A 26,958-nucleotide genomic window follows, 5' to 3' on the forward strand; every position below is an offset into this window, starting at 1 on the left:
GTCTTCCTGCCTCATCTGTTTGTGTTCTCATTCTTGTTAATAAACTGTTCTCCCTGTTAATTCTGCATCTGGGTCCTCCCTTGCCTAGCCCTGACACCGAACTCCGTATCCATAAGAGCTCCGGTTGACAGCTTGAGCATCTTTATAAAAAAAACTGGGCTCCCTGTTCGTAACCAAACTTTCTTGAACAGTTCAAAAACTACAAATCTACTTTACATCTAGCACGTTCTAGTTTTGTTATGATTAATAAAACCAGTAACAGACCAAAAGCAATATTTGTCATGATGGTTAACAATGAATGAAAACTTTATCTGTAAGGTGAGGAAAGATCACTCTGACAAAGCAAAGAAAGAACGAACAACTCGAACCCCAGACTCGAGAGATGAACTAATCAATTCTGTCTCGGGAATGCATAGTGTTATAGCCTATGGGGCTGGGAATTAATGAACCGAAGACTGGAGAAAAAACAGGGACAGGGCTCTCCCTTCTGGTGCAGCAGAGCCGCGGCTCTCTTCCATCGAAACCACAGCACTCCATCCTACAAATCAAAACACGTATTCATATTCAAGCTCAAGAGGGGATCTCCCTTCCGGTGCAGCAGAGCCGCGGCTCCCTTCAGACGCAACAAGAGCCCTTCATTTAACGCTTTAAACCACGCCACGTATTCAGTTTCAAGAGGGGCTCTCCCTTCCGATGCAACATATCCACAACAACATTCACACTCACTTAGAGCCCTCCATCAGACACTTTAAACCACACCACGTATTCAATTTCAAGAGGGGCTCTCCCTTCCGGTGCAGCAGAGCCGCAGCTCCCTTCGGTCGCAGTGAGAGTCCCTCACCTGCCCTCCCCTCATGTTCCTCATTTGGCCCTTCACGCACACTCCACTTTTCTTCATGACACGCATATTTTTGGGGGTTGTCTGGGTTCGGGCTCTCTCCTGAGTTCAGAGCGGTCCCCCCGGACAGCACGCCAAATATGCTACTAATTTCTCTACCATATTATATGCGAAGTGTAAATTAAAGACACAGGGGATGGAGCTGTGGTTTCATTGCCAGGATCTGTATTGTCTGAACAGTGTGTCCCCTCCACATATAGACTAACATATTACTTGTAAATTCATGATTTAGGTCAGGGATGGGCAGCTTCTGTCATGGAGGGCCACTGTCCTGCAGAGTTCAGCTCCAACCCTTAACAAACTCACCTGCCTGTGGCTTTATAGTGTTCTTTAAGATCTTGAATAGCTTGTTCAGCTTTGTTTGATTCGGGTTGATTTATGACAGGGGTGTCAAACTCAATTCCTGGAGGGCCGGAGCCCTGCAGAGTTTTGCTCCAACACATATACCATGTAGTTTTCAAATAAGCCTGAAGGACTTGATTAGTTCAATCAGGTGTGTTTAATTAGGGTTGAATCTAAACTCTTCAGGGCTCTGGCCATCAGTTTGACACCCCTAGTTTATGATCTAACATGGTGACACTGCATAAACTGACACTATTTTGCGATGGCACATCACATAATGTTGAAGAAATGTCTTAAGAGTGAATGTCTAATGAATATATAAAAACAACTTTACAGCACATTCTTGAAAGTCCTAATACTAATGATGTCCAGTAGATGGAGCCACAGGATGACAAATCATTTTAGAATTAAAGAAAATAAAGCAAAACCCGAACTGTACACTTCACCTGGGGTCTGTTTCATAAAAGACACTGAGAAAAGCAGGGATTAAAGTCCAAAACTTGATTTGATATAATCGAACAAATCAATCGGGACTAAAGCAGTTTCATAAACAACAATTTAAGTTCACGCAATCTCACTAATTCGATCCAGGTTCAAAGAGTCAGGATATTTTTTATACTTAAGCAACCCTTAAAGGGTTAGTTCACTCCAAAATTAAAATTACACTGTGTTTTACTCACCCTCGAAGCATCCTAGGTATAGGTGCATCTCAATAAATTAGAATGTCATGGAAAAGTTCATTTATTTCAGTAATTCAACTCAAATTGTGAAACTTGTGTATTAAATAAATCCAATGCACGTAGACTGAAGTAGTTTAAGTCTTTGGTTCTTTTAATTGTGATGATTTTTGCTCACATTTAACAAAAACCCACCAATTCACTATCTCAACAAATTAGAATATGGTGACATGCCAATTAGCTAATCAACTCAAAACACCTGCAAAGTTTCCTGAGCCTTCAAAATGGTCTCTCAGTTGGGTTCACTAGGCTACACAATCATGGGGAAGACTGCTGATCTGACAGTTGTCCAGAAGACAATCATTGACACCCTTCACAAGGAGCGTAAGCCACAAACATTCATTGCCAAAGAAGCTGGCTGTTCACAGAGTGCTGTATCCAAGCATGTTAACAAAAATTTGAGTGGAAAGAAAAAGTGTGGAAGAAAAAGATGCACAACCAACCGAGAGAACCGCAGCCTTAGGAGGAGTGTCAAGCAAAATCGATTCAAGATACTGAAAAATACAAGGAATGGACTGAAGCTGGAGTCAAGGCATCAAGAGCCACCACACACAGACGTTTCAAGGTATTTGGCTACAGTTGTCGTACACTGTAAAAAAAAAATCTGTGACATTTACTGTAAAATACCGGCAGCTGTGGTTGCCAGAATTTCACCGTAAAAAAAAAAAAAAAAAAAAATGGTAGCAACATTTTAGGCTTTACAGACTTAACTTAAATTCACAATAAAGTCAAACGTATGCATCATCACAAACAGTTCTTCCACCAGCTGAGAAGGGATATACTAATAAATAAATAATTAAATACTGATAACCACCAAAATAGGTGGTGGATATATACTATATATATATATATATATATATATATATATAAATATATATATATATATATATATATAGAAGGTGCACAGTGTCATTCACACAAACACTAAACAAAAAAATACTAAAACAAATCAAAAAAAAACAATTCAACAACATTAGATATAAGATAAAACCCCAATGTACACAGCTGATAAGAAAAAACTAAGATGAAACATGTTATTTCAACGAAAAAAAATTAAAAAAAAAAAAAAAAAAAAAAAAACATAAAATATGAAGTGTCATGCAGGGAATTCTGGCAGTGTCATTTAAAAGTTTTTCACTATAAATTGTACAATGACTTTTTCTTTTTCACTTCTAAAAACCGTAATTTTAACAGTGTTTTACTGTAAAATGACATTAAATGTAATTACAGTTATTCACCGTATATAGTATGGAAACTTACTAATAACCAATTAACAGGTTTTTACTGTAGCATTTTTACAGTCTTTTACTGTTAAAATCACAATCATTTTTTGCAGTGTATTCCTCTTGTTAAGCCACTCATGAACCACAGACAACGTCAGAGGTGCCTTACCTTGGCTAAGGAGAAGAAGAACTGGACAATTGCCCTGTGGTCCAAAGTCCTCTTTTCAGATGAGATCAAGTTTTGTTTTTCATTTGGAATCCAAGGTCCTAGAGTCTGGAGGAAAGGTGGAGAAGCTCATAGTCCAAGTTGCTTGAAGTCCAGTGTTACAGTCTGTGATGATTTGGGGTGCAATGTCATCTGCTGGTGTTGGTCCACTGTGTTTTTTGAAAACCAAAGTCACTGCACCTGTTTTCCAAGAAATTTCGGAGCACTTAAGTGTATTTTTTATGATAGCAGTAACTGTAAATCAAATGTAAGCTAATACAGCCCTAATTACTAGCTCAAATGCATTCATGTGTATTCCTCATCATATAAAATATAGTCTGTTTTATGTTATTTATTTTCATTTTTAATTAGTGATTTTAACTTGTAATGTTCTACTAATAACCATAAAGTACAGCTGTCATAGAACCAGAGAGAAAGGCTGTATGGCTAGAAACTGCTGATCAACTGAATACGCATGTAGCAGCATGTTAAAATATTTTCAAATATTTAAAACAAAGACTTTAAATGTTGGGCACAATCCATTAAAAACAGTCAGTTATAGTTTATATTTTTATTTATTTGATTTATTTAAGTATTATTTTCTGTATTCTTATACTTCTGTATACTGTATACAATTTTTTGGACAGATAACTTCAAATAATTGTATGTGAGAGAGTCAAGGGTAATATCAGTGTGTTCCTATTGGTCAGTGTTAGATGAACTCAGCTTAGCCTGACAGTTAGCCTGCTCTGGACCAGGTTAGTTTCCCAGCATAAGTTGCCAGAGTGACTGAGCCTGAGATAATTTTGCTTTATGAAACCAAATCAAGTGAAAATAAGTCAGACTAATTGAAATAAGCCTGGCTTATTTGGTAAACTGTTTTATGAAACAGCCCCCAGGACAGGTTTGAAAACCACTGCACTACACTATACACGCTATAAAATAAACCTAATACAAATACGATTAATAACGGAATAGTATCCTTAGACACCACAACCATAAGCGTCTGAACAATAAGAGCAGCAGTGTTTAAATCAGTAAAAAATGTAGTTATATCAGCGAATAAAATCCGAAACATAGCATATATAATTTTATACTGGGGGAAAAATTGCATAGCTATGGTTTTTTAACTCCGAATTAGTGAAACTGAATAGCCTACTTGATCCACGAGCAGGCGGTGTCGACTGTAAGTGACGTCACGAATGTAGCACGAGCATTTCACTCAACACCTCATTCCATACATTCTATTATACAATACAAACTTCAAGACTAACGTTAGGCGAGTGGAGTTGGCAATCGAAAGCAAAACAATCAGTTGTGATTTGTTGTTTTTCACACAAACCTTGGTTATTTGGGGTCGAAAGAACTTTCGTTTTCATTCTTGATTCGGACGCGTTATATAATGGGCACAAAATCGGCACTCATTTTTCAGTGGAAAAAGTGTTGAAAATGAAGATCTTTGTTTTGTTCATTTTGTGTCTACTTTTCATTCCTGGTAAGTCGTTTGTTACAAACTGTCTATCCGTAAACGTTAATAGCTAATCTGGCTTAGTTTCATTTTGTATCAGGTCTTAACTAAACAGAAATGTATTATTTTCTTAGTTATTTTCGTTTGAAGTAGCTGAGGTCTGACATAGTTTATGAATCACGATTGTTATGAGTCATGTGGGATGTATAAGGTCATGAAACTCGTGATTGTCGGATGAGTGAATGTGTGAATCAGTTCTGTTCTTCTGTCATTTGTTTGCGTGTTACTGCCTATGTACATATGAAACCAGAAATATTTATCTACCTAAAATCACAGCACTTCTCTTTTGTATATTCTTATACCACTCCTCTTGAAGTGATTCATAATTATTTGTTAATTTCTTTTTCAGGTGATGATGATGATGATGATAAAAACGATGTGTCAGTGATGGAGGGAGATTCAGTCACTCTACACACTGGTGTTAAAACAAACCAACAAGACAGGGTAACATGGTATTTTGATGACACCCGCATCGCTCAAATCACTGGAAATCACAGTAAGATCTGTAGAGATGATCATTGTAAGGAAAGATTCAAAGGCAGACTGAAGCTGAACAATCAGACAGGTGATCTCACCATCACAAACATCAGAACTACAGATGCTGGAGTTTATCAACTACAAACTATCAGCAGAAGAATGATTCAAAAGATTTTCAGTGTTGCTGTTCATGGTGAGTCATAACATTTTAAAGCATGTTACATATGCTTAAATCACATTCATGTGTTTTTTTCATTGTTGTTGTTTTTTAAGTGGTCCAAGCACCCAAAGTTCTAAAACCCTATTTGTGTTTATTTTTTTATTTTCTATTTCTTCTTCATTATTTTTCTGCCCTAAATGTGTATGGGCATCAGAAACTGTAAATTGCAGAGACCCCAAATTTGATCCCAAGTGTGCACTGCTACTCCGGCACGTCCACTGTTTTATAGTTTAGTTGTTTTGCTTTTCCCAAAAAGATCCTTCAGGAGCTGTTGATTTGTGTTGCAGATGTTTCTGGTGCAAAGACTGATAAAATGAAGACAAAGTCAGTGAAGGAGGGAAACTCTGTCACTTTAGACACTCACGTAATAAAAAACCTAAGATTCTCATTGCTGAAATCAATCAAAAATGAAGGCACTGAGAGATTCAGAGACAGACTGAAGCTGGATCATCATACGGGTGATCTCACTATCACAAACATCACAACCACAGACTCCGGAGATTATAAACTACAGACCATCAGGAGAAAAATTATTCAAAAGATCTTCCATGTTGTTGTTAATGGTGAGTCATTTAACAGCAGGCTAAATAAGCATGGATCACAACATTATTAATGTGTTTATTATAGTAGTTACATTCAAAACTGTTATCCTTCCTGAATGCATAACTTACATTTCACAAGTATATTCTACATCTATTAAGACTCCACCCATTACAGTAGCAGCCATTTTGAAAAGTGCAGTATTCAGTTTTTTTTTTGCTACTCCTCCTTCAAAATTGATCCAATTATTCCCAAAATTGGCTTAGATGATCTTAGGACTGAGCTGCACAGAAATGACTGAACAGATTTTTTTTAATCATCTTGATGAATTAACAAGGTCGACCCAATATTGCTTCAGAGGCTGTATCTCGGGTCAAACTTTGATCAATCGAAATGAAACTTGGTACACTTCATCAACACCATGATCTGAGGGTCCATGCCAAAGTTCAGAACATCGCCACCTACGGGTTATGAGATACCAAAAGTGAACAGTTAGTCAGAAAATCATGCCCTTTGTGTCTATGGATTCCTCGGGTCATACCGAATCTGGATATATTAACCCATAATCCAGTTTGTTCTAAACATGTGACAAGCTTCATATTAAGGCCTTTAAAAAGCAGTAAGACATAGTTTCTAGTTTCGTTTCGCATATTAGTGCTGTCTTCCTGAATGCATAACTTACATTTCACAAGTATATTCTACATCTGTAAATAGCTACTCGCGCTGTTTAATGTGTTTTGAGATGTGCTGTCTTCCTGAATGCATAACTTACATTTCACAAGTATATTCTACGTCTGTAAATGCTAGAAAGCCATGGAAATATTTCAATTTTTCCTTCTGCTTTGGGATTCTCTGCTAAACTTCACCAACTTCAGTGAACGTGCACCGCCGCGCACATGTGCGCCAAACAGAGAGAGCTCAATTAATTAGGTGCGCTATAATTCTGACCAAAATATAAATTTTGCTGAAATATTTGTAGTTGCACAGTAAATGTGACAATTAGAATTTTAAACCTACAAGCAAGTCTAATTTTTATGATAGGACTGACTGTAAAGTGACTGTAATGGGGTAATCAAAATAGCCTAACACAACCCTGTGCTTTTGTTCTCATTCCACTTTAAAAATTTTTTTTTTTGTGAATTTAACTTCCACTTTAAAAACATTACAATGTTAGAATTAAATGTGATTTAAACCCTTTTGGCACATAATATAAAGGCTACATATATACATATAATATAATGTAATGGTTACATTCACTTTATTTGTTTTCATAGCCTTTATATAATATATATATATATATATATAGTATATATTATATATATATATATATATATAATATATATAAAACAGATTTTTTAAATCCAAATCCAAATACCGAGATATATCGCAAACTGGCCAGAAAATACCGAAATAACAGAGAGGCACACTTAGCTAAGCCACTATTGTCAACAGAGAGGCACACTTAGCTAAGCCACTGGCCCGAACCTTTCAGGTCGTGGGTTCAAATCCAGGGAGGCACATGCCCAGACCGCAAGAGGTACTGTGGCCAGAAGTGGTGTTAAAGTTGCTTCTGTTCCTGACGTTGGGTTTTCCATGTGTGTTCGTATTGAATCAGAAATATGTTTTTGGTCATTCTCATCTGAAATTCTGTTCATTTTTGAACTTCTGGGCTTCTTAACCTATCTGTTTTTTAATGAACATTCTATTTCTGCTGTTTTTGGATTGGCCCCGTAATCGCTGCATGCAGCTATGTTTCTATTTTTTCTCCTATTTTATCTCACATGCAGGCATGTCATTTCTTAAAAACTGGAATCTGTGGACTAATATACAAATTCAGATTGGACAAATATTGCTTTTCAGACTGATGAAAGAGGTACAATCAAATACTTAACCAAAATTGAGTTACAATCAGCTGTTGGTTTGTTTCAGATGTTCCTGCTGCTGAACAAGATGAAATGAAGAGAAAGTCAGTGAAAGAGGGAGAAGCTGTTACTTTAGACTCTCGTGTAATTAAAAAACAGAATGATTTGATGACGTGGTATTTTAATGAGATTCTCATCACTGAAATCACTGGAGATCAGAGTAAGATCTGTACAGATGCTCAGTGTAAACAGAGATTCAGAGACAGACTGAAGCTGGATCATCAGACTGGATCTCTGACCATCACAAACACCAGAACCACAGACTCTGGATTCTATCAGTTAAAGATCATCTACAGCATCCGCCTTCGTCACAGCATCAGCATCTTAATAAAAAAAATAATCATCACTACTTACTATGGTGAGAATAATTTTTCATCATTTCCTCCCACCACTTTTTAATAATAATCAGTTGTCCTCTAAAAAACTCCTCTTCATCATGATCACCCATCACTTTCTATGATTTTTTTATAGCTGTTGTTCCTCAAACACCCACCAGATGGCACCATTTATCAGTTCAATATCAACGTCATGCAACCGATGACTAAAGTAGATATATGCAATCATTAGAAAAATATGATGATATCATTGATTATCAGTTGATCTCTTGTAATAATGACTGTCTGTCTTTATCACTACAGATTCAAGTCTGCCTTTAGGAGTTATAGCAGGAATATGTGCTGCTGTTGCTGTTGGTGTTGTTGGTGTGCTGGTCACTGTGGTGGTTTGTGTAAAGTCCTGTTGCTGCAGGAGGGACCGTCAGAAGAAACCTGATGTATTGTGAAATATACTATGTAAAATTCCTTTGTAAATTAACAGTGGGGTTAAAACATTTTTATATCAGCAGGATGATATGACCATGCTTTAGAGTCAGGGTCTAACCTGTACACTGTAAAACTGTTTTAATCACTGTGAGATGGAGATTTGCCATCAGCAGGGTTTCTCGTGTAGTTCAAATCATTTTAGGGCCGTGTAGGCCCTAAAAAACCAAAAAAGCTAAAAAGAAACAACAAAATTCAAAATTCAAGTGTCATCAGATATGAAAAACATCCAACAAGTAAACTTCAAAAGGCTATTTCATTGAATAAATTGGACGTTTGCTGTATGTTTCAGAATTTATATGAATGTATTTCTGAATGGAACTGGTGTCTTTGGAAATGAATTGATAGCATTTTCATCTTTCCTCCGTATAATGCCTGAAAAAGTAGTGTTTATGTGTGCAGCGCTACTTAGTGTAGAGCCTGGGAAACCACTATATTTCTGATGGTTTCTTTAAGCCCTTCTGGTGTCTGTACACACAGCTGTAAATGTAAACCAGTGGATCAACATTAGCTAATGCTAATGCATTATAAAAATCTAAAAATGAAGACACTAAATCAAAATGTTTTAAAGGATGAAATGTGAAATGTATCATTTTATAAAACTTTTTGTTTTTTATAAAAACCTGTATCTGAACTGTAAGTCTTGCTATTTATAGTCATTTTGTGGTTGAATATGTGAAAGTGAAAGTGACATACAGCCAAGTATGGTGACCCATATTTAGAATTGGTGCTCTGCATTTAACCCATCCAAAGTGCACACACACAGCAGTGAACACACACACAGCAGTAAACACACACACACACCGTGAACACACACCCGGAGCAGTGGGCAGCCATTTATGCTGCGGCGCCCGGGGAGCAGTTGGGGGTTCGGTGCCTTGCTCAATTGCACCACAGCCGTCCCAATACCAGAACCAAAAACCAAACCACAACCTCATCAATATTCAAATTCTTTGACCATTAGGCCACGACTTCCCCTTGTTCCCATAGTCATTGCCCTAACCATGTGCGCTTGGTATTAATTTTATTTATGCAGGTCTTAAAAAGCTTAAATTTTATTTAAAAAAATCATGCAGATACCCTGAATTTGCTGCTCTCCCAGTCCAGGCTTTTGAAAGCACTAGGGTTGTTACAGTAAACTAAAACTGAAACTAAAACTATTTCATTGTTTTAAATAAAACAAATGTTAACTGAAATAAAATGAAACTAAAAAAAAAGAAAGAAAATATTTGCCAAAGCAACATTTGTCCTTTTTATTGAGTTCAACTTTAATTATAAAAAAAAAAACTGTAATTAAAAAAGACAACTATTAAAAATTACCAAAAAAAAAAAAAAAAAATTCCTTAAGTCTTAAGTGTCACATGAACCTTCAGAAATCATTTTGTTACGTTTACAAATCTTAAAACTCAACCACAGACTCGGAGGGTTTTATATGGGTTTCCTCACTTCTCAAGGCAACATGTGTAGTCCACATGCTCTTCCTCGTTCTTTTTCTGTAAAAAAAACAAAAAACAATTGTATTAATAAAATACTTCAAAAATATGTGTCTGTATGTGTGTGAAAAATAACAATTAAGAATAATTAAGATTCTTTATCATGTTTTTGAAAGAAACTGAACGGGGCTGCATTTATTTGATGATCAAACATTAAAAAACAGTGCAATTGTGACATAATAGTACAATTTTAAATATTTGTATTCTGCTTGAATATATTATAAAATGTAATTTATTCTTGTGACAAAAAGCTGAGTTTACAGCATTATTTCTCTAGTCTTCAGTGTCACATGATCCTTTTGCATATCCACAAAAATAAGCAGCACAACTGTTTTCAACATTGATGATGAGAAATGAGCATCAAATCAGCAAACAAATTTGCATCAGAAATAAATTACATTTTAAAATAGAAAACAGGAAGCAGCCAGTTTAAAGGGTTAATTCAAGTCAAGTCACCTTTCTTATTATTGTGCTTTATGCTGTACGGATTGTTTCAAAGCAGCTTAACAATAATGCAAACAGAGATCAGGTCTGATCAGTTCTCTACCATTTACTCACCCTTACATCATTCCAAACCCATGTGGGTTTCAGTTTCACAATTCCATAAAGCTCTATTCCGTAAAATGACAAGATACAAAAAGGCTCCAAAAATGTGGCTCCAAAAATGTGTAATAGCATTTGATATGTATGATGTGTCATTTTTATGATAGTAAGTGATGTATATAAAATTTGTGAATATATATATAAATGTGATAAAGCCTATAAAGGGAAAGGTCCATACCTACTTTTGTAAATCGGCGCCTATAGCATCTGACAGAAAATGTCTTAGAGACATATTGCAGTTGAGCAACTGCAAAAACTTAAATATTACATCTTGCAGATGAAAGTGCCCACATCAAATAAACTTATTTGTGATGTATACAACCGGTGATGACCAAATTGTCCCTCCTGTACTTGAAATTCTTGCACTGCTCTGCTGCACTCCATTAGCTCTGTTTGTTGTTTTAGGATGACAAAATGGTTTAAAAGCGCTCATCAATGTCAAAATGATTGAGACGGCCAATCAAATCAAAGTGGGCGGGGTTTACTTCTCACAGAAGTAGAGCGTGCAAATCCAGCGCAAATCGTCATTTTTGATGTTTAAAAATAGTGAGGTAAGATGGAAAGAGCAAAACATTTCATATTTGACAACTGTTTTACAAATAAAATGTTAAGCGATTGACGATAATATCCAGGGATAGAAACTACAAATTTTTTTTTCCTCAAATATTGAATTGAAAATTTCAATTGGTAAACGAATAGAAAACACAAGACTAGAAGTATTTATTATCCTAGTGGACGGCATTGGTAATGCAGCCTTCATCTGTCAGTTAAAATGATCATCGGAAGAAGTTCAATAAACATTGATTTTTCCTCAAAATGCTCCTATCTCCAGTTCTGGGAAGTTTGAAGTGGACTTTGTGTCCACAGGATATAGGCATGTTAGTCATATATGCAACACTCAACAAATGAAGAGTTTGGTTCCAAAACGCAATAAATCCATTTTGATCAATTTGAGTAAAAAGTTTTGTTGTTGTTGTTGTTGTTGTTTGTTTGTTTGTTTGTTTTTTTTACCAAGAAAGTGGAAAAATGAAAACCGATATTTTCTGTTTCAAACTTTCACATAGCATCATTTTTTTCAATGAATCTATATGAAAGTTATTTTTCATATTGAAACTGTTGAAAATACACAACATAGTTTATCCACATATGACAGCCTCTGAACTTGGTCAATACTAATCTTATAAACAGGCACTGGACTAAAAATACATTCATCAGTCATCGCTCCCAAAATAAATCCAACGGGTCATCTTGTTAATGCTATAAATTAATTACAACGATAAAATAACATTTCATCATGAACATACATGAACAACAACATCACATCAAACCACATAAATTCTAAAATGATATTTCCCTTACATTCAACTAGCAACCAAATGTGCATTAATCTTTGCCATGTTACATTCATTTTATTGACTAGGGCTATATGCTGTAAAAACAAAAACATTAATCACATTAATAAAAACATTTACACTGACAAGCTGCGCAATATCGCATTCATAATCAAATGCGATTCATCTGTGATTATGAACACGATATTGCATAACTTGTCAGTGACGTACGGCTCTGTGTATTAAATGCCGCTCCATCTGAAAGCACACGATGGAGATTTATCAAAGAACCGGCTTTACTGACGAGATGCGCATGACAAATTGACAATAACATGTGATATATCATGAAGCCCTTGTTTGTTGATCACAAAGTACAAAGTAGATGAGGAAAACTAGGATGCCGGGTGTATTCAGAGCGCCACCATTACAGTCTAGAGTGCATGGAATGTTGCGCTGTGATTGGTTGAGCGGATATATTACATACTGCAAAGAAAGGAGACTGGCGTTTGTCGCGGTTTGGAAAAAAAGGGAGAAAAGCCAATACACAAAAACTCCGCGTAAAATAAAAAATGGACTTTTCAATACCGAACGATACAATACTGATACTGGCGGTTATCATACTGGCAGAAAACGATTACAATACTTTATTTATTGTTGTATATCGCGTGGAATGTTTTATAGATTAAACCATTTTTTTTATTTTTTTAAATTGTTATTTATCGCGTTTTGGAACCAAACTCTTCAAATATATTACATTGTACTGGAATGTTTTATAGATTAAATTATGAAATAACATTTGGCCTATCAATAAAAATAAAAAGGAGGCTTTTATAATTATCGGATATGGTGCTGGTGTGTGCAAACTGATCTAAATTTGATTAACTGGTGAAATCATACAGAGACACATGACATGAATAAATGATCTTACCGATTTATGTGCATTTCTTTTGTAGAACACTGCCTCGGTGTAAGTAATCTCGTCATCACGAGTCTGAACTGTTTTAACAGCAATAATAGATGGATTAAAACAACAAAACGTCTTAACTAGAGCTGCTTCTTTATAACATGTTATTAGGGTTTGTCAAAGCTAGTGTTAATGTAAAGTTGGTAAAATGTTTAATGCTGCACTTTTTAAAAACGGCATTTACAAATTGAATTTAACATTTTAACTTTTTTTCTCTCACAAAGTCCCAATAAGTAGGCTACATGTTTACGATTAAACGTGAAGAGACATTACTTACAAAAAAAATGTATATCAAACCCAGAAGCTTAACACAAGTGAAGTCCTTTGCATTTTTTGTGAGGTTGAAATGTATTAAGTGGAACATCTGGAACATCATTATTCATAGAGATGAACGGTGCATCTTTACACAGGTAAGATTATGAAGATATTATGAAATATTATTAAGATTATGTTTGTAAAGTGTGGGGAAAGTTGTATTATTAAATTAATGCAAATTTTCATTCCTGTGTTTCCAGCGTTTTGATACAGTTTGTGAAGCGCAGAATCTGTTTTTGTGCTAATGAGACGAGTAAAGATAGCTGCCCAGTGCAATTATATAGATATAGATATAGATATGTATTCTGACATGAGTGTAATCCACAGAAACCGCCAAACCAATAACTACATCTTCTTATAAAAAGGAACTAGAAAATGTTAGCTACAATAATTATTAGAATAATTGTAATTAAATGGTATTTAAAGCTATCAATTAATCAAAATATTTAGAGAATCATTTTAGAGTATTGTTTTCTTTGTAGCACTTGCCTTCTTGATCAGTTTTTCTATATTTCTTGTAGATCCAGAAGATCACGACTGCAGCGACAATCAACAGAGATACAGCAACAGGAACAGAGATCAACACTAAATAAGATAAAGGTAGACCCTGATCTGTAATGGACAGAATGAGCTGTTAGTGTGACTGAATCTGTCTGTCTGATCTACAACAAACACTATCAAACACCAGCACTATATAACTGTGAGATATAGTGTAAAGTAAATGAATGTTAATGTCAACATCAGCCCACCTGAACATGTGTGACAGAGTTCACTTATGTTGAGATGTGTGGTCTGGTTGCTGATGGGATTTTTGAGCACACAGCTGTAGCTGTTTTTATCCTGATATTCCACCTCCAGAGGTAGAGAGAGACTGATGCTGAGATCAGACACACTGATGCTGGACAATAAACTGTTTCCTTTGTACCAGGAGAGAGTCACATGACCCACATTCACCACTGAACACAACAATGAACAATATGATGATCCTGACGATGATGATGATGATGAAGAACAGTCTCTGGTAATGTTAGGAACAGGCAGACGAGCTGCAAAGCATGAGAGAACGAGAAGAAAAAAATGGATTTCCACTTATTCCTCATTTCAGTCAATCAGTCAATACATAAATAACAATGAACAAACTCTGGTTTACACTAAGGTGCTTACAATGGCAGTGAATGAGGCAGATCCGTAAACATAAAATATTCTTTGTTTTAATACGAAAGCCACAAGACATGAACAATATATGTTAACATGATTTTAGCATGAAAAATCACTTAATAACCTTTTCTGTGTAAAGTTATATCTAATTTTACAACTTTGTCACTTTGATAATTTTTGGAACTGTAAAACCCTGACTGTAAAAAAATATATAATTTAGACAGCTTCACAGTTCAAATACACATTTTAAGAGAACAATTAATATGAGTGTTTTTATTAAATGGTAAGCTTCACATTTCCTCTTTTAAATCCCCCAAACATTGATCTCATTGATTTCCACTGTAAGCATCTAGATTGTATTTATTTATTTATTTAAGTTGAAATTCATTAGTGCAGTAATCAACATTATGCCAAAAATGCTATCAGCTGAGCTTAACTTGTATTGAACCTAGATATTACTTTAATAAAACAATAATACGTGAATGCTTGAAAAAAAGATCTCCACTCACCATAGACAGAAACACTGAATGTTTTTGATGACAATTTTGCTCCACTTATCTGTAGTTGATAGTCTCCAGCGTGTACAGTTGTGATGTCTGTGATGGTCAGAGATCCAGTTTGTTTGTTCAGCTTCAGTCTGTCTCTGAATCTCCCATCAGGAACATCATCAAATATGGAGAAAACTCCAGCCTCTCTATTTATTTTCGCTAAAATAAACTTTTCTGCTCCAAAATTCCACAGTATTTCGTCGTCCTCATATATTTTAATATTGTCAGTGTTTAGAGTGACAGAATCTCCCTCCATTAATGATACTGTCTCACCAAACACACCTGATAAACAAGGTTTTTGTCACAGATTAGGTCTCATGATAGTTTACAAAGCCTGAAATCAGTTTGTAGTGGTTTTAAATGTGAATTGAAGAACAGCATCAAGACAGAAATTTAAGATATTTAGAACAACACAAGATTTGAACACAGCAGATGAAAATACTCTAATTTAACAATATGCCAACAGTAGAGAAAGCTAAAAAAATAAAAAAAAAGAAAAAAAAAAAATAAAGCCATAAATGTAGGTTTAAAACTTACCAATCAGGCTCCACCAGCACATACAGAACAAAATAAACATGTGAAACATTTTATTCAACAGTTCAGAGTCTGATCTAATGTCTGTCTGCCGAAAAACAGCAGAACGGTGTGTGAATCCTCCCACGACAGTTTAACCCCACTAGTTCACACACACACACACACACACACACACACACACAGACTGAACACATGTTATAGTTACATATAAATGTTCTTAAGACTTTACATGTTTATATTAGTGAAAAAACATCCTTAATTTTCATCATTTTGAATGTTAAATTTTATATTTATTTTCATTTTATATTTGTTGTCTGGCAATGTTAAGTAGCTGAATGCATTAGAGTATTGTTTGTTTTTTAAATGAACTACATTTCATGGTCAAATAGAGCCTAACTCTAATGATTTTAAAAACTCTAGTGATTTTGAGTGTGTGTGTGTGTGTGTGTGTGTGTGTGTGTGTGTGTGTGTGTGTTTATATATTTTTTCTCAGATTTTGTGTGTGGAGTACACTGAAAAATGGTAAACTAAAAATGGCAACACATGTATTACCAAGTTTATTCAAGTTTCAATCACTGAACCAACACAGATACATTCATTTATACAAACAACCTAATTTTAAATCAGGGTTAAATCAGGTGAAAATAGCTCTTTTAAGTAACAATTGCAGGTTGCCACTTTTTACAGTTTACAATGTCTCTCATCTCACATGAGCAGGTTTACTGAAATATACACCGGCACTCACAGCTCAGCCTCTGAATCAAACTGAAACCTGCTGCGGTTGGTTTTCTTAAGAAATGTGGTTTGATCTTTTGGCTCAGAAAGCATCTGGTGCATGAGATTGGGCATTGAGAGCGTATGAGTTTAGTTTGTAGGAGAGGGGCTTCTTCCTGTCCTGCTTAAGTCTGTGGTAACAACACACCAAGATGAGAAACTGAATTATCATATTCCTCCTCAAAGCATATGCAGGTGCATTCATGCAAACATTCATGCAGAAGTTCAGTTTATACAGAACCTTAGGGTTCCAGACTAATTTTTACACTATCTTTATGCCAAAAAGATTTTATAAAGAGAGATATAGGCTATATTTTTTTCTTTATAATGTAACAACAACAATATATACACTCAGTGTTCAACAAAAAAAAAAAAAAAAAAAAAAAAAAAAAAAAAAAAAAATATATATATATATATATATATATATATATATATATATATATATATATAGATATATATATAGTAGAAAGAAAGAAAGAAAAAAGAAAGAAGAAAGAAAGAAAGAAAGAAAGAAAGAAAGAACATAAGATAACTTCTAAATCTTTTAGTGATGAATCAGTTTTCCAGGCTTGAAAAGATAATATTCAGGAGGGACTAGAGTCTATGAAAATATGCTGTGATCACTTGGTTGCATGAACGCACCTGCATATGCTTTGAGTAGGAGTGAGTAAAGGATGCAGGTTTTGTGGTGATCATGAAGTTGCACATGCATGTCCATGACACTTTGCCTCTAAACCGAAAGCTAAGTGTTCATTTGTTTTAACCAATTCACCTCTAGTGTGGTGTAAGGACACATTAGCTGAACTTACTCAAGTTTTACGCATATGAACTGATTTTAATGAGCTTGTGTAAAAAATATGCATGTGTTATGTAATTTATTAAGACTGTTTGACCGTTGTTGCAGGAGGTCACTGAAAAGACACTAGAAACCTCACTCACAGATGTGCTATTGTTTATGCAGTATAACTGAACACAATGATTTTAATGTTTTGTAATTACTGAACCAATCAATCATATTTTTGTGTGGAAGGCACCGACTGATTCCAACTGTGCACTTGTGAATGACCTTATTTTTCCCCCCTTTTTCTCACAATATTGTTGCACTTGAAAAATGGAATGTTGGGTTTACTTTAATTTAAGTTGTAAGAATTAAAGTACTATGTCACTTGTGATGTTTAACTAACTTCCTGCAGTGATTTGGGTGGTGGGTGATCTAGGGACCAGGGTTACACCTCTAATCTTTCTGAGAAAGACTCTGGGGTTCATATTAACCACACCACCAGGTGCCTTTTTACAGTATGGTGTATTAGGAGCCACACAGAACACAATAAGATCCCCCTCCTCTCCCCACAAAAACATCTCCCACAACAAAAATCCTCTTCCACCACAACACCCACCAACCAACTAACCACACTAATCAGCCCTGCTTAGCTTCAGTGAGTGTACAGAGCTTCAGGTTACTGCTGCTGTCTTGTGCAGCCAGTGTCCTAAAGCGTCCCAGAGCTTTCCGGCCTTAGACCAGCATCACTGTCTTTGAAATGTTGTTAATTGGCATTAAATAGTTCAACTTTATCTTCTCATCCAGTTAAATATATTAGCCCCATTGCTTTCAAATCCAAGAAATGCACATGAGAGCCATGATGCTGTTTCAGCTGCTGTTTCCAAAAAAAAAATAAAAATAAATAAAAAAAACAGATTTAAATAAATATCATACAAATGATGACTGAAGTATGGTGTGAATTTGTACCTGTTCACATAGAATTTTAAACAAACCATTTGTGTTCAGTTGTTGTGTTATGAACTCACCGTCTGACTTCCTGTCTAGATAAAACTGATTTACAGTGAAATGAAGCTGCTACTGAATCAGTCCATCAAACCTAAAAACAAAGAAGAGTCATTGGTCAAACTGTATTTTTACTCATCATGCATCACTGATAAACCACACAGATTGACAGCTAAACGCAACACTACTCTGAAACTAAAAATGTGTTTGATAAAATGAGCATCACAATAACCAACAAATTTTCCAAGTTTAAAATTTAAACTTCATTCCTATTTTAAAAAAACTACAAAAAAAATAAAAAATCAAACAAAAAATATATATAAATATATAATCATACAAATAATATATATATATATATATATATATATATATATACTGTACACACACACACTCACTGGCCACTTTATTAGGTACACCTTGATAGTACCGGGTTGGACCCCTTTTGCCTTCAGAACTGCCTAAATTCTTCGTGGCATTGATTCAACAAGGTGTTTGAAACATTCCTCAGAGATTTTGGTCCATATTGACATGATAGCATCACACAGTTGCTGCAGATTTGTCGGCTACACATCCATGATGCAAATCTCCCGTTCCACCACATCCCAAAGCTGCTCTTTTGGATTGAGATCTGGTAACTGTGGAGGCCATCTGAGTAAAGTGAACTCATTGTCATGTTCAAGAAACCAGTCTGAGATGATTTGAGCTTTGTGACATGGTGCATTATCCTCCTGGAAGTAGCCATCAGAAGATGGGTACACTGTAGTCATAAAGGGATGGACATGGTCAGCAACGATTCTCAGGTAGGCTGTGGCATTTAAACAATGCTCAATTACTAAGGGGCCCAAAGTGTACCAAGAAAATATCCCCCACACCATTACACCACCACCAGCCTGAACCATTGAGACAAGGCAGGATGGATCCATGCTTTCATGTTCTTTACGCAAAATTCTGACCCTACCATCTGAATGTTGCAGCAGAAATCAAGACTCATCAGACCAGGCAACGTTTTTCAAATCTTTTATTGTCCAATTTTGGTGAGCCTGTGCGAATTATAGCCTCCGTTTCCTGTTCTTAGCTGACAGGAGCGGCACCCAGTGTGGTCTTCTGCTGCTGTAGCCCATCTGCTTCAGGGTTCGACGTGTTGTGCGTTCAGAGATGTTAATCTGGTACCTTGGTTGTACCAAGTGGTTATTTGAGTTACTGTTGCCTTTCTATCATCTCTAACCAGTCTGCCCATTCTCCTCTGACCTCTGACATTAACAAGGCATTTTCGTCCACACAACTGCTGCTCACTGGATATTTTCTCTTTTTCGGACCGTTCTCTGTAAACCCTAGAGATGGTTGTGTGTGAAAATTCCAGCAGATCAGCAGTTTTTCAAATACTCAGACCAGCTCGTCTGGCGCCAACAACAATTCCACGTTCAAAGTCACTTAAATCCCCTTTCTTCCCCATTCTGATGCTCGGTTTGAACTTCAGCAAGTCGTCTTCACCATGTTTGTTTGTTTGTTTGTTTACTTCTCATCTGTTAATACAGTGTTTTGGGAGATGTGAAGTACTTTTGTACCTATTTACCACAGAATTCCGCAACTACACTATAAGCTTGCATGTGAAATATACATATATATATATATATATATATATATATATATATATATATAATTGTTCATTGTTTCATCAGGATTCTGGACTGTCTGTTTCTATATTTACCCAGTTACCAATTATCACCATTCTTATCATTATAAATCTTAACTGTATAATTCTGCCATCTGTTGATCAGAGATAAACCTAAAATTATTACAGTTTAAGAAATAAATTGTTTGAACAGCAGAGGGCCACAGAGAGCCATTCATTTTACTAGATGTGGCCGAATGCTTGTATCACAACTTTTGTGATACATTTTGTGAATGTATGTGTATATAAACACTAGAAAAGACATTAAAAATAAATATTCCTTCAAATAGTAGATTTAGAGTAGACTTAGAGTCAGATTTTAGTTGCATATTAATGATTTTACGGTAATGAACCAAGTGTAAAAAACAATAATTAACTTAAGAATGTAGAAGAAATTAAATAAATAATATGTAATAAAAGCCAACAGCAATATGTAGAAATCAACAGTAGTGAAGAGTGAACATCAAATAACAATAACATTTTTTACTATCACATTATGTGGCAATCATACCTGTGTCTGTGTGTGTGTGTGTGTGTGTGTGAGAGAGAGAGAGAGAGAGAGAGTATGCATGAGGTCTAATGCCTTTATAACTTTGTTCTGCTTTTGTGGCTGATTTTATTTGCCAAATTCTATACAAATGCCCTCTGTGGCAGTCATACCTGTGTGTGTGTGTGTGTGTGTGTGTGTGTGTGTGTGTGTGTGTGTGTGTGTGTGTGTGTGTGTGTGTGTGAGAGAGAGAGAGAGCATGTACCAGGCGTTCATTTCTGTGTTAAACTTTTCAGATTTATGCCGGATTTATTTTCTTATTTATTTATTTATTGACAATGGATATATATTTGCACTTCCCATTCATTCCACCCACCTACATTTCTGCAATGTAAGGTTAATATTTAATCTTAAGTTAGGCTACATTTATCATTTTTTGTTGGCGTCAGTAAATGGTAGTGAATTTACTGTAGTTCCCAGCATGCTTTGCTTGATAATAACAAAATAATAATCACAATATTAACAAAATCAAAACCTCAGCTACACAATAAATTATTGTGAATATATAACATAAATAAACAGACAATATTACTGGCTAAATAATCACGTTATGCAGTGGTCTCTTACTCTTTTATGTCTGTGAAAACTTAATAATGTTTTAATTCATCCAGATAAATAATGTATATATCCAAATATAATAAAACACAAATTACAGGCTACTATGATATAAGTATTAATTTAAGAAATAGGCTATAGTAGCCACCAGAAGAGAGAGAGAGAAAAAAAAAACATATATAGTAAACTACTACATTAAGATCTGTTTTGCTTAAATGCCTTCAAATTTTTAGACAAAACCAATTATTATGTACTAACACTATCAAACAGCATTCACACAGCACTTTACAACCAGCACTAACGCAGATTAAAGAACATGACGACACGTCTCATTCATCTGCTGCAGTGTGCAGGGATCCTCCCAAGTTATACTTTCACTTTCATTCGTGACACAACGGGTTCTTAATGCACCAGTAAGCTGGATACCAACCGCTGTAAAAAAAAAAAAAAAAAAGCAAAAAAAAAAAACAATAATAATAGGAAGAAGAAGCAATGGCTTCGGGTTTACTGAAGAGAAAGAACACAGCACTATGCATCAAAATTTATTTTTTAGAAAACCTCATGGAAATGAAGCTGCTCTTTATTTCGCCCTTATTGTTCTGGTGTTTACTCGACCATGGTAAGACATTTAGTCTTAATATCTTTTTTTTCGGTGTTCTATCGATTTGTGCTAGCCGAAATTTGAGGTTAAAACGTGTTTTCTATGGCATTTATGGATATATTTTTGACTGTATTACTTGCTGTGAATCGTGTTTCAGACAGACAGTTCTCAGTGAGTGAGGCATTTCGCTAGTCAGTGATCTCCGATTATAACGGCAAATTCAGTTATTCTTCCACAGTCACCACACCCCAAGACATTGCTCAGATGTTTTATTTCATGTTTTTGTCCTTAAAATGTTCTTAAGTGTTAATATTTCTAACATGTCTCATCCCAAGCCTCTGTTTGTTAATTCCAAAACATTATTTTAGAGCTAGTCGTTTATCTCTCTGCTGTAGCGAACATAAAGCCTAATTTATTTAGGCTACTTGAAAAGTTTCTGCTTGCATTAATCTATACTAAATACTTCATTTTCTGTTTCGGTTACAAGTATATGATCACTGTATTTTGCCATGTGCTAAATATAGACACTAACATTTTCTTAATGTTTTTCTCTCAGACCTGGGTAGTTTTCATCAGTCTTGTCTTCTTGATGTGTTTACAAGTTTCACTTATTTCTAGATTTATCCAGAGCTGGTTTGATTTGTGGGCTTTTTTTTTTTTAATAGTACAGTAGTTTCGAAAATAAAGATTCTCATTGTTCATGATTGATTATCACCTACATTGATACCATCCAAGGTTAATTTCATCAGAACATAAATGCCTATTTTTTATGAAACAGATGAAACTCAAGATCTTAAGGATACAATGAATGCACTTCTGTGATTTGGGTAAGAAACAAATCAGCAAGTAAAACAATCTCAACTTGAAATTAGTGTTTCTGACCAGGGCTCTGATACTGTTTGAAAAACTTTCACATGACTTTCATTATCTCTCGCAGTCAAAGCATCATCTTTATTCTTCACATAAGAACACGCTAACATGCATTGCACAAATAAGTAATAAATTGAGTGCTGAAAGGAAGATAATTTTTAGTGCAAGCTGTATTTGTGGACAGGGGCGGACTGGGACAGTAAATCAGGCCGGGAATTTGACTCCACCCCAGGCCACCTCTGTTGGTGCAGTCACCACCACCCAATTCATGTGTCCACCAGACTGCTAAACTTGTAGGCTAAACCCTATTAGTTGATGTAACAGGTAGACTACCATACATAATATGAATAGATGAATAAATAAACCCTCAAAAACTCACTAGGAATCCACCATCTATATCATATTTCCCTGAATCCCTCTCTCACTCTGCACATCTAGTTTCTCTGCAATATGAAATAAGCACTTTCAATAATCTATATTAATTGTGCAGCCATCAATTGTATGTCCCCATGATCACAGTCTACTGATGATCTTATAAATCATAAAAGCACATATTGTTCTAAGAGTATAGCCAGCATGTTTAGTTTTGCTTATAGCTTAAACTTTACCGGAAGGTTCCTGCTCTGACTCAAAAGCTGAACTCTCCCACCCCTTTTGTTTAACAGCAGGAGCACTTGGAGCACTAGTGCTACTGTTGCTTCCTTCGTCACCTTCAAAATAAATAAATAAAACATTGTAGACTAGACTACATATTGTAGGCTAGAAATGGAAAATCAAAATTTCTGGTCAAAATTTGGCACTAAAAAAAAATACTGTGTCCCCATATGTAAAAACAGTGTGCTAGTGTTGTCATAAAGAATGCTATTTTAAAAACTTCTATCATTATATATATTTGTAATTTTTTTTTTAGAATAGTTTGTATCTATTGTAAGTAGCTTTGGATGAAAGCGTCCGTCTGCCAAATGATTACGTAAATATAAGAGGTGGAACAGTTCAACTTTTTCACGGTTCGGTTTGTTTCACGGTTTTAGAGTCACTGTTTCGCTACCGTTGTATGTGCTATGTTTATGGAAAAACGATACTTTCAAAAAATATATATTTTATCATATTATTAAGAATATTCTAACTACAAGCAACAGCACAAATAAATACAAGAGAGTAAAGCTACAAATAAAAAAACTGACTTTCAGGGTTTTTTAGGTAGGTATAGCATAGTTTTTAGGTACAGAAATTGAATAAAGTAATCAAATGTAAAATAGCATTGCATTTTGGACTACAAATGAAAGATAAATCTTTATTAAAGTTACAAAAGCTTTTCAATCAAGAGCAGTGAGCGATTTCTTTGTTGTTGCTGTTCGAATAATATAAAGACTGTCACTATAAAAGAATGCAGTGATCCAGTGTTCGTATTCGTATTGAACAAAAGTGAATGGTTTGGCCACGGTTTTTATTTTTTTCTCATCGCTGTTGTTGTAATGTCTGGGAAGCCAGAATGTTCATCCATCAACAGAAACATATTTTAACTGAACCCTGTTTGTTTACGTGTTATTTATAGTAAACCATATTACAGATGCTTTGTCAGATTTAAGTTGAACAGCGTTTCCAGCGCGTGCCGCACCGTGTGTGGAGAAACCGAACAGTTCGATTTTTTCAGTGAACCGTCCCACCCCTAGTAAATATAATGTAAATGTAATGCTGACCGACCTGCTCCCTTACTGGTGAACATGGCTGGGATTTTGCATCAACTTAATCCGTCTGTGGCCAGGCCTTTTCTCTTTTTTATACGTTCCTGCTCTGCTCCTCCTTTGCTTTTACGCTCCGTTTTTTGCACGGTTTTCTAAGATGAAGCCTGCCTCTGGATATAGCCAATTAGGCAGTGCTTCACTGATGTTGGGTCATGTGGTGGTGTCATTTTCACTCCGCGATCGCCTGATTCGTAGATTCATAAATCCGTCAATTAATTCGCAGAAATGTCCCGGTGCTCCCGATGGCCAGTCCGCCCCTGTTTATGGATTTATTTCATCTATTGTACAAACCTATCATTTTGCTATAAGACATTATTTGATCAGGACGTGCATGCATGATGTTTGGACTCTCCAAATTATTGCAGTCATTCATTTGCATGGTATGCATCTACAGATCTCAAATTCCTTTCTAAAACTGGTTGTGTTCTACTGAAGAAAGGGAATAGCATCAGGTTAAATTAATAATGAGATTGTTGTAATAATTGAACCAATTCTTTAAAGGCTTTGTGTTGTTTAAAACAAGCACTATTTTCCTTTTTCAGTTTGGGTCAGTTTCAGACAATTTGTAAATGCCTTTTTTTCTGGTCTGTGTTTTAATAAATAGCAAATAATGTAATTTTTTTTTTTTTTTTTTTTTTTTTTTTTTTTTAGCATGTTTAACAGACAATTATTTTTTTTTTATTTTGTGAACCAACAACATCAGCATCAGAGTGCTGGGTGTCTTTATCACGCATCACAACATTCTAATAATCTTACAAAAGAACACAATATCATAAACAATAAAACAATACTCCTCTATTAACGAACAAACAAATCACACATGATCAACATAAACACATAAATCCTCACTCCCTTATTTCAGTGTTGTTGTTGTTTTTTTTTTTTGTGGATATTTCAGCTAACAATTAGATTTTTAACAGGTTTTTAACATTCAGTTGAACAAATTGAAGTTAAAGTTAAAGATTGTCCACGGTGATGCTGTTCCAAATCCTGTTGCACCACAGAGTGCCACTTACATATTTTTTTTATTTTTTATTTTTTACCATAAAGTCACATTATATTTGTCCCAAATTATTGTTAATGTTCATAATGACTTTATCCTAGGCTGGAAGATTGTGTATCTTTCCGCACAACCTTTTAGTGTCCGTATGTTTTATATGGGGAGCTAATAATAGCCATAGATTTCTCTTTCCGTTTGCTCCGTTTTGTCAAACTCATCGATGCAACTTTGTTAATTCCTTAAGTGAATTTCTATATTAACTGTTTTGGACTGCTGTCTTGAATTGGGTGTGATACCTGTGAGTTGCTCTAAATGTGGCGCTGCGCTTCTCGTCCGGTGTGTGACTATTCTGCCCATTTAAAAAATTAAATGCGCGTCATTGAAAGCGCTAACATAGCCTATTTACTTTAACTTCTTAGGTAGGCTGATATCAACGTTATGATGTTTCAGATGCGTCATCAGATGCGAAATTACAAAAAAATATAGCCTACATATATTTAAATTTTTTTGATCAAAATTATTGCTAGGCACAGTTTGGCAGTCGCTGGATATCGGATTTTACGCCCCTGCCCTAATCTATTCCTATTTTTTTTTTTTCTCCATCTAGTGAAAACATTGTTTGACATGCTTTAATACTGTACATTATTTACTATGTATACTAGAGATGTTAATTATATATTGTATATGTAATATATTGTTTTTTAATAAAAAAATAAATGCAGTATAATAGTATTAAGTAATATAAATAGTAGAAAATCGTATAGAAATTGTAAAATTATGGTGAATAGTGTGCAATTACAGCACAGCTATAAAATTGAAAAACAAATCATGCATTAAGAGCCAGGGGTGTAAACGTTTGAACATCTCAGTTTGTTTAAAGATCATATACCTGACCTTTTTAGTATAGAAGCTACATAATATACTTACATAATACAAAAAAAACAAAATAACTATCATCCAAATCATCCAAATTAACTTATTTAATTACTTAATTTATTATTAAATTTATTTTCAATGTTTAATATTTGTCTGCGATTCCCTCAGAGTCCTTCAGTTGTCTTCAGTATGAAGATGGATCTCAAAATTATACAGTCACTGGAAAGCGTTCAAATATGCAGCAGATGCTAGAAAACTGTGTTTAACTGTTCTGGACAAACAAGGACCTTATGAATAATTATCACAAACATAAAAGATTTTGATCATTTAAAAGGTGACAAAATCGAGGGGATTTCAACTTTTGAACTGGTTCATCTGTGTATTATTATGGTACTTTCTTTAAGGGGTAGTGTTCTCTTTAAGGGGAATGTGACATCTCAAATGCAATTGTGTTGACATTAATGCAGAGGAAAAGAGCAGTTTTATTTTATATAATCTGCATTCATTGGGAAGAAATGGTGAATTGATTAAAAATTGTGATATATTTCTTCTTCAGGTGCCTCTGGTGTTGATATAGACAGAGTGATTTTAATGGAGGGAGATTCAGTCACTCTACACACTGGTGTTGAAACAAACAAACAAGACAGAATAAGATGGTATTTCAATTACACTCGCATCG

Source organism: Cyprinus carpio, chromosome B22 (genome assembly GCF_018340385.1).
Source record: "Cyprinus carpio isolate SPL01 chromosome B22, ASM1834038v1, whole genome shotgun sequence".
NCBI lineage: Eukaryota > Metazoa > Chordata > Actinopteri > Cypriniformes > Cyprinidae > Cyprinus > Cyprinus carpio.